This window comes from Taudactylus pleione, unplaced genomic scaffold (genome assembly GCF_031769625.1).
Source record: "Taudactylus pleione unplaced genomic scaffold, aTauple2 ptg000967l, whole genome shotgun sequence".
NCBI lineage: Eukaryota > Metazoa > Chordata > Amphibia > Anura > Myobatrachidae > Taudactylus > Taudactylus pleione.
Window position 1 is genome coordinate 11,412,501 of NW_028285368.1, and position 7,500 is coordinate 11,420,000.

Here is a 7,500-nt window from a genome sequence, read left to right on the forward strand (position 1 = left end):
AAACGAGATTGGGCATGTCCAGTGTCGTTTGGCTGTAGGTGCTCAAAAGCATTAACTTTAGACCTCTATTACTTCTTAACTCAAGTAAATTCATTGATAAGTTGAAAAAATTAAATGTAAAAAGTAATAGAAAAGACTGTTATGGCAGTATAAAATTACCTACAGCACCTGGGAATCCTAGGTGGTCTCCCATCCAAGTACTAACCAGGGCCAACACTGCATAGCTTCCAAGATCAGATGAGATTGGGCATGTCCAGTGTGGTTTGACTGTAGGTACTCAAAAACATTAACTTTAGACATCTTTTACTTCTTAACTCAAGTAAATTCATTGATAAGTTGAAAAAATTAAATGTAAAATTTAATAGAAAAGAATGTTATTGCAGTATAAAATAACCTACAGCACCTGGTATTCCCAGGTTGTCTACCATTCAAGTACTAACCAGGCCCAACACTGCATAGCTTCCAAGATCAGACAAGATTGGGCATGTCCAGTGTGGTTTGGCTGTAGGTGCTTAAAAGCATTAACTTTAGACCTCTATTACTTCTTAACTCAAGTAAATTCATTGATAAGTTGAAAAAATTAAATGTAAAATGTAATAGAAAAGTCTGTTATGGCAGTATAAAATTACCTATAGCACCTGGGATTCCTAGGTGGTTTCCCATCCAAGTACTAACCAGGCCTAAACACTGCATAGCTTCCAAGATCAGACGAGATTGGGCATGTCCAGTGTGGTTTGGCTGTAGGTGCTCAAAAACATTTACTTTAGACCTCTTTTACTTCTTTACTCAAGTAAATTCATTGATAAGTTGAAAAAATTAAATGTAAAATGTAATAGAAAAGAATATTATGGCTCCATAAAATTACCTACAGCACCTGGTATTCCTAGGTGGTCTCTTATCCAAGTACTAACCAGGCCCAACACTGCATAGCTTCCAAGATCAGACGAGATTGGGCATGTCCAGTATGGTTTGGCAGTAGGTGCTCAAAAACATTAACTTTAGACCTCTATTACTTCTTAACTCAAGTAAATTCATTGATAAGTTGAAAAAATTAAATGTAAAATGTAATAGAAAAGAATGTTATGGCAGTATAAAATTACCTACTGCACCTGGTTTTCCCAGGTGGACTCCCATCCAAGTACTGACCAGGCCCAACACTGCATAGCTACCAAGATCAGACGAGATTGCTTATGTCCAGTGTGGATTGGCTGTAAGTGCTCAAAAGCATTAACTTTAGACCTCTATTACTTCTTAACTCAAGGAATTTCATTGATAAGTTGAAAAAATTAAATGTAAAATGTAATAGAAAAGAATGTTATGGCAGTATAAAATTACCTACAGCATCTGGTATTCCCAGGTGGTCTCCCATCCAAGTACTTACCAGGCCCAACACTGCATAGCTTCCAAAATCAGACAAGATTGGGCATGTCCACTGTGGTTTGGCTGGAAGTGCTCAAAAACCTTAACTTTAGACCTCATTTACTTCTTAACTCAAGTAAATTCAATGATAAGTTGAAAAATGAAATGTAAAATGTAATAGAAAAGAATGTTATGGCAGTATAAAATTACCTACAGCTCCTGGTATTCCCAGGAGGTCTCCTATCCAAGTACTAACCAGGCCCAACACTGCATAGCTTCCAAGTTCAGACGAGATTGGACATGTCCAGTGTGGTATGGCTGTAGGTGCTCAAAAACATTAACTTTAGACCTCTATTACTTCTTAACTCAACTAAATTCAATGATAAGTTGAAAAATGAAATGTAAAATGTAATAGAAAAGAATGTTATGGCAATATAAAATTACCTACAGCTCCTGGAATTCCCAGGAGGTCTCCCATCCAAGTACTAACCAGGCCCAACACTGCATAGCTTCCAAGATCAGATGAGATTGGGCATGTCCAGTGTGGTTTGGCTGTAGGTTCTCAAAAACATTAACTTAAGACCTCTTTTACTTCTTAACTCAAGTAAAATCATTGATAAGTTGAAAAAATTAAATGTAAAATGTAATAGAAAAGAATGTTTTGGCTGTCTAAAATTACCTACAGCACCTGGTATTCCCAGGTGGTCTCCCATCCAAGTACAAACCAGGCCCAACACTGCATAGCTTCCAAGATCAGACGAGATTGGGCATGTCCAGTGTGGTTTGACTGTAGGTGCTCAAAAGCATTAAATTTAGACCTCTATTTCTTCTTAACTCAAGTAAATTCATTGATAAGTTGAAAAAATGTAATGTAAAATGTAATAGAAAATAATGTTATGGCTATTTAAAATTACCTACAGCACCTGGTATTCCCAGGTGGTTTCCCATCCAAGTACTAACCAGGCCCAACACTGCATAGCTACCAAGATCAAACGAGATTGGGCATGTCCAGTGTGTTTTGGCTGTAGGTGCTCAAAAGCATTAACTTTAGACCTCTATTACTTCTTAACTCAAGTAAATTCATTGATAAGTTGAAAAAATGAAATGTAAAATGTAATAGAAAAGACTGTTATGGCAGTATAAAATTACCTACAGCACCTGGGATTCCTAGGTGGTTTCCCATCCAAGTACTAACCAGGCCCAACACTGCATAGCTTCCAAGATCAGACGAGATTGGGCATGTCCAGTGTGGTTTGGCTGTAGGTGCTCAAAAACATTAACTCTAGACCTCTTTTACTTCTTAACTCAAGTAAATTCATTGATAAGTTGAAAAAATGAAATGTAAAATGTAATAGAAAAGAATGTTTTGGCTGTCTAAAATTACCTATAGCTCCTGGTATTCCCAGGTGGTCTCCCATCCAAGTACAAACCAGGCCCAACACTGCATAGCTTCCAAGATCAGACGAGATTGGGCAAGTCCACTGTGGTTTGGCTGTATGTGCTCAAAAGCATTAAATTTAGACCGCTATTACTTCTTAACACAAGTAAATTCATTGATAAGTTGAAAAAATTAAATGTAAAATGTAATAGAAAAGAATGTTATGGCAGTATAAAATTACCTACAGAACCTGGGTTTCCTAGGTAGTCTCCCATCCAATTACTAACCAGTCCCAACACTGCATAGTTTCCAAGATCAGATGAGATTGGGCATGTCCAGTGTGGTTAGGCTGTAGGTGCTCAAATACATTAACTTTAGACCTCTATTACTTCTTAACTCAAGTAAATTCATTGATAAGTTGAAAAAATTAAATGTAAAATGTAATAGAAAAGACAGTTATGGCAGTATAAAATTACCTACAGCACCTGGGATTCCTAGGTGGTCTCCCATCTTAGTACTAACCAGGTCCAACACTGCATAGCTTCCAAGATCAGACGAGATTGGGCATGTCCAGTGTGGTTTGGCTGTAGGTGCTCAAAAGCATTAAATTTAGACCTCTATTTCTTCTTAACTCAAGTAAATTCATTGATAAGTTGAAAAAATGTAATGTAAAATGTAATAGAAAAGAATGTTATGGCTATATAAAATTACCTACAGCACCTGGTATTCCCGGGTGGTTTCCCATCCAAGTACTAACCAGGCCCAACACTGCATAGCTTCCAAGATCAAACGAGATTGGGCATGTCCAGTGTCGTTTGGCTGTAGGTGCTCAAAAGCATTAACTTTAGACCTCTATTACTTCTTAACTCAAGTAAATTCATTGATAAGTTGAAAAAATTAAATGTAAAAAGTAATAGAAAAGACTGTTATGGCAGTATAAAATTACCTACAGCACCTGGGATTCCTAGGTGGTCTCCCATCCAAGTACTAACCAGGGCCAACACTGCATAGCTTCCAAGATCAGATGAGATTGGGCATGTCCAGTGTGGTTTGACTGTAGGTACTCAAAAACATTAACTTTAGACATCTTTTACTTCTTAACTCAAGTAAATTCATTGATAAGTTGAAAAAATTAAATGTAAAATTTAATAGAAAAGAATGTTATTGCAGTATAAAATAACCTACAGCACCTGGTATTCCCAGGTTGTCTACCATTCAAGTACTAACCAGGCCCAACACTGCATAGCTTCCAAGATCAGACAAGATTGGGCATGTCCAGTGTGGTTTGGCTGTAGGTGCTTAAAAGCATTAACTTTAGACCTCTATTACTTCTTAACTCAAGTAAATTCATTGATAAGTTGAAAAAATTAAATGTAAAATGTAATAGAAAAGTCTGTTATGGCAGTATAAAATTACCTATAGCACCTGGGATTCCTAGGTGGTTTCCCATCCAAGTACTAACCAGGCCTAAACACTGCATAGCTTCCAAGATCAGACGAGATTGGGCATGTCCAGTGTGGTTTGGCTGTAGGTGCTCAAAAACATTTACTTTAGACCTCTTTTACTTCTTTACTCAAGTAAATTCATTGATAAGTTGAAAAAATTAAATGTAAAATGTAATAGAAAAGAATATTATGGCTCCATAAAATTACCTACAGCACCTGGTATTCCTAGGTGGTCTCTTATCCAAGTACTAACCAGGCCCAACACTGCATAGCTTCCAAGATCAGACGAGATTGGGCATGTCCAGTATGGTTTGGCAGTAGGTGCTCAAAAACATTAACTTTAGACCTCTATTACTTCTTAACTCAAGTAAATTCATTGATAAGTTGAAAAAATTAAATGTAAAATGTAATAGAAAAGAATGTTATGGCAGTATAAAATTACCTACTGCACCTGGTTTTCCCAGGTGGACTCCCATCCAAGTACTGACCAGGCCCAACACTGCATAGCTACCAAGATCAGACGAGATTGCTTATGTCCAGTGTGGATTGGCTGTAAGTGCTCAAAAGCATTAACTTTAGACCTCTATTACTTCTTAACTCAAGGAATTTCATTGATAAGTTGAAAAAATTAAATGTAAAATGTAATAGAAAAGAATGTTATGGCAGTATAAAATTACCTACAGCATCTGGTATTCCCAGGTGGTCTCCCATCCAAGTACTTACCAGGCCCAACACTGCATAGCTTCCAAAATCAGACAAGATTGGGCATGTCCACTGTGGTTTGGCTGGAAGTGCTCAAAAACCTTAACTTTAGACCTCATTTACTTCTTAACTCAAGTAAATTCAATGATAAGTTGAAAAATGAAATGTAAAATGTAATAGAAAAGAATGTTATGGCAGTATAAAATTACCTACAGCTCCTGGTATTCCCAGGAGGTCTCCTATCCAAGTACTAACCAGGCCCAACACTGCATAGCTTCCAAGTTCAGACGAGATTGGACATGTCCAGTGTGGTATGGCTGTAGGTGCTCAAAAACATTAACTTTAGACCTCTATTACTTCTTAACTCAACTAAATTCAATGATAAGTTGAAAAATGAAATGTAAAATGTAATAGAAAAGAATGTTATGGCAATATAAAATTACCTACAGCTCCTGGAATTCCCAGGAGGTCTCCCATCCAAGTACTAACCAGGCCCAACACTGCATAGCTTCCAAGATCAGATGAGATTGGGCATGTCCAGTGTGGTTTGGCTGTAGGTTCTCAAAAACATTAACTTAAGACCTCTTTTACTTCTTAACTCAAGTAAAATCATTGATAAGTTGAAAAAATTAAATGTAAAATGTAATAGAAAAGAATGTTTTGGCTGTCTAAAATTACCTACAGCACCTGGTATTCCCAGGTGGTCTCCCATCCAAGTACAAACCAGGCCCAACACTGCATAGCTTCCAAGATCAGACGAGATTGGGCATGTCCAGTGTGGTTTGACTGTAGGTGCTCAAAAGCATTAAATTTAGACCTCTATTTCTTCTTAACTCAAGTAAATTCATTGATAAGTTGAAAAAATGTAATGTAAAATGTAATAGAAAATAATGTTATGGCTATATAAAATTACCTACAGCACCTGGTATTCCCAGGTGGTTTCCCATCCAAGTACTAACCAGGCCCAACACTGCATAGCTACCAAGATCAAACGAGATTGGGCATGTCCAGTGTGTTTTGGCTGTAGGTGCTCAAAAGCATTAACTTTAGACCTCTATTACTTCTTAACTCAAGTAAATTCATTGATAAGTTGAAAAAATGAAATGTAAAATGTAATAGAAAAGACTGTTATGGCAGTATAAAATTACCTACAGCACCTGGGATTCCTAGGTGGTTTCCCATCCAAGTACTAACCAGGCCCAACACTGCATAGCTTCCAAGATCAGACGAGATTGGGCATGTCCAGTGTGGTTTGGCTGTATGTGCTCAAAAACAATAACTTTAGACCTCTTTTACTTCTTTACTCAAGTAAATTCATTGATAAGTTGAAAAAATTAAATGTAAAATGTAATAGAAAAGAATGTTATGGCTGCATAAAATTACCTACTGCACCTGGTATTCCAAGGTGGTCTCCAATCCAAGTACTAACCAGGCCCACCACTGCATAGCTACCAAGTTTAGACGAGATTGGTTATGTCCAGTGTGGATTGGCTGTAGGTGCTCAAAAGCATTAACTTTAGACCTCTATTACTTCTTAACTCAAGTAAATTCAATGAAAAGTTGAAAAAATTAAATGTAAAATGTAATAGAAATGAATGTTATGGCAGTATAAAATTACCTACAGCACCTGGTATTCCCAGGTGGTCTCCCGTCCAAGTACTAACCAGGCCCAACACTGCATAGTTTCCAAGATCAGACGAGATTGGGCATGTCCACTGTGGTTGGGCTGTAGGTGCTCAAAAACATTAACTTTAGACCTCTATTACTTCTTAACTCAAGTAAATTCATTGATAAGTTGAAAAAATTAAATGTAAAATGTAATAGAAATGAATGTTATGGCAGTATAAAATTACCTACAGCACCTGGTATTCCCAGGTGGTCTCCCATCCAAGTACTAACCAGGCCCAACACTGCATAGCTTCCAAGATCAGACAAGATTGGGCATGTCCAGTGCGGTTTGACTGTAGGTGCTCAAAAACATTAACTTTAGACATCTTTTACTTCTTAACTCAAGTAAATTCATTGATAAGTTGAAAAAATTAAATTAAAATTTAATAGAAAAGAATGTTATGGCAGTATAAAATTACCTACAGCACCTGGTATTCCCAGGTGGTCTCCCATTCAAGTACTAACCAGGCCCAAAACTGCATAGCATCCAAGATCAGACGAGATTGGGCATGTCCAGTGTGGTTTGGCTGTAGGCGCTCAAAGACATTAACTTTAGACCTCTTTTACTTTTTAACTCAAATAAATTCATTGATAAGTTGAAAAAATGTAATGTAAAATGTAATAGAAAAGAATGTTATGGCTAAATAAAATTACCTACAGCACCTGGTATTCCCAGGTGGTCTCACGTCCAAGTACTAACCAGGCCCAACACTGCATAGCTTCCAAGATCAGACGAGATTGGGCATGTCCAGTGTGGTTTGGCTGTATGTTCTCAAAAACATTAACTTTAGACCTCTTTTACTTCTTAACTCAAGTAAATTCATTGATAAGTTGAAAAAATGAAATGTAAAATGTAATAGAAAAGAATGTTATGGCTAAATAAAATTACCTACAGCACCTGGTATTCCCAGGTGGTCTCACGTCCAAGTACTAACCAGGCCCAACACT

General features: G+C 37.1%; 32 pseudogenes; all 32 read right to left on the reverse strand.

The window, feature by feature from the left end:
• The window catches only part of LOC148465869 (5S ribosomal RNA), a 119-nt pseudogene extending 79 nt beyond the window's left edge, over nucleotides 1–40 (reverse strand).
• Nucleotides 41–156: 116 nt separating this feature from the next.
• Nucleotides 157–275, reverse strand: LOC148465870 (5S ribosomal RNA; annotated as a pseudogene).
• A 116-nt stretch (nucleotides 276–391) lies between these two features.
• LOC148465871 (5S ribosomal RNA) lies at nucleotides 392–510 on the reverse strand (annotated as a pseudogene).
• A 116-nt stretch (nucleotides 511–626) lies between these two features.
• LOC148465872 (5S ribosomal RNA) lies at nucleotides 627–746 on the reverse strand (annotated as a pseudogene).
• A 116-nt stretch (nucleotides 747–862) lies between these two features.
• Nucleotides 863–981, reverse strand: LOC148465873 (5S ribosomal RNA; annotated as a pseudogene).
• A 116-nt stretch (nucleotides 982–1,097) lies between these two features.
• On the reverse strand, nucleotides 1,098–1,216 carry LOC148465874 (5S ribosomal RNA; annotated as a pseudogene).
• A 116-nt stretch (nucleotides 1,217–1,332) lies between these two features.
• On the reverse strand, nucleotides 1,333–1,451 carry LOC148465875 (5S ribosomal RNA; annotated as a pseudogene).
• Nucleotides 1,452–1,566: 115 nt separating this feature from the next.
• On the reverse strand, nucleotides 1,567–1,685 carry LOC148465876 (5S ribosomal RNA; annotated as a pseudogene).
• Nucleotides 1,686–1,800: 115 nt separating this feature from the next.
• LOC148465877 (5S ribosomal RNA) lies at nucleotides 1,801–1,919 on the reverse strand (annotated as a pseudogene).
• Nucleotides 1,920–2,035: 116 nt separating this feature from the next.
• LOC148465878 (5S ribosomal RNA) lies at nucleotides 2,036–2,154 on the reverse strand (annotated as a pseudogene).
• Nucleotides 2,155–2,270: 116 nt separating this feature from the next.
• On the reverse strand, nucleotides 2,271–2,389 carry LOC148465879 (5S ribosomal RNA; annotated as a pseudogene).
• Nucleotides 2,390–2,505: 116 nt separating this feature from the next.
• LOC148465880 (5S ribosomal RNA) lies at nucleotides 2,506–2,624 on the reverse strand (annotated as a pseudogene).
• A 116-nt stretch (nucleotides 2,625–2,740) lies between these two features.
• Nucleotides 2,741–2,859, reverse strand: LOC148465881 (5S ribosomal RNA; annotated as a pseudogene).
• A 116-nt stretch (nucleotides 2,860–2,975) lies between these two features.
• LOC148465882 (5S ribosomal RNA) lies at nucleotides 2,976–3,094 on the reverse strand (annotated as a pseudogene).
• Nucleotides 3,095–3,210: 116 nt separating this feature from the next.
• LOC148465883 (5S ribosomal RNA) lies at nucleotides 3,211–3,329 on the reverse strand (annotated as a pseudogene).
• Nucleotides 3,330–3,445: 116 nt separating this feature from the next.
• Nucleotides 3,446–3,564, reverse strand: LOC148465884 (5S ribosomal RNA; annotated as a pseudogene).
• Nucleotides 3,565–3,680: 116 nt separating this feature from the next.
• Nucleotides 3,681–3,799, reverse strand: LOC148465885 (5S ribosomal RNA; annotated as a pseudogene).
• A 116-nt stretch (nucleotides 3,800–3,915) lies between these two features.
• On the reverse strand, nucleotides 3,916–4,034 carry LOC148465886 (5S ribosomal RNA; annotated as a pseudogene).
• A 116-nt stretch (nucleotides 4,035–4,150) lies between these two features.
• LOC148465887 (5S ribosomal RNA) lies at nucleotides 4,151–4,270 on the reverse strand (annotated as a pseudogene).
• Nucleotides 4,271–4,386: 116 nt separating this feature from the next.
• Nucleotides 4,387–4,505, reverse strand: LOC148465888 (5S ribosomal RNA; annotated as a pseudogene).
• A 116-nt stretch (nucleotides 4,506–4,621) lies between these two features.
• Nucleotides 4,622–4,740, reverse strand: LOC148465889 (5S ribosomal RNA; annotated as a pseudogene).
• Nucleotides 4,741–4,856: 116 nt separating this feature from the next.
• Nucleotides 4,857–4,975, reverse strand: LOC148465890 (5S ribosomal RNA; annotated as a pseudogene).
• A 115-nt stretch (nucleotides 4,976–5,090) lies between these two features.
• LOC148465891 (5S ribosomal RNA) lies at nucleotides 5,091–5,209 on the reverse strand (annotated as a pseudogene).
• A 115-nt stretch (nucleotides 5,210–5,324) lies between these two features.
• Nucleotides 5,325–5,443, reverse strand: LOC148465892 (5S ribosomal RNA; annotated as a pseudogene).
• Nucleotides 5,444–5,559: 116 nt separating this feature from the next.
• Nucleotides 5,560–5,678, reverse strand: LOC148465893 (5S ribosomal RNA; annotated as a pseudogene).
• A 116-nt stretch (nucleotides 5,679–5,794) lies between these two features.
• On the reverse strand, nucleotides 5,795–5,913 carry LOC148465894 (5S ribosomal RNA; annotated as a pseudogene).
• Nucleotides 5,914–6,029: 116 nt separating this feature from the next.
• LOC148465895 (5S ribosomal RNA) lies at nucleotides 6,030–6,148 on the reverse strand (annotated as a pseudogene).
• Nucleotides 6,149–6,499: 351 nt separating this feature from the next.
• On the reverse strand, nucleotides 6,500–6,618 carry LOC148465896 (5S ribosomal RNA; annotated as a pseudogene).
• A 116-nt stretch (nucleotides 6,619–6,734) lies between these two features.
• On the reverse strand, nucleotides 6,735–6,853 carry LOC148465897 (5S ribosomal RNA; annotated as a pseudogene).
• Nucleotides 6,854–6,968: 115 nt separating this feature from the next.
• Nucleotides 6,969–7,087, reverse strand: LOC148465898 (5S ribosomal RNA; annotated as a pseudogene).
• Nucleotides 7,088–7,203: 116 nt separating this feature from the next.
• Nucleotides 7,204–7,322, reverse strand: LOC148465899 (5S ribosomal RNA; annotated as a pseudogene).
• A 116-nt stretch (nucleotides 7,323–7,438) lies between these two features.
• The window catches only part of LOC148465900 (5S ribosomal RNA), a 119-nt pseudogene continuing 57 nt past the window's right edge, over nucleotides 7,439–7,500 (reverse strand).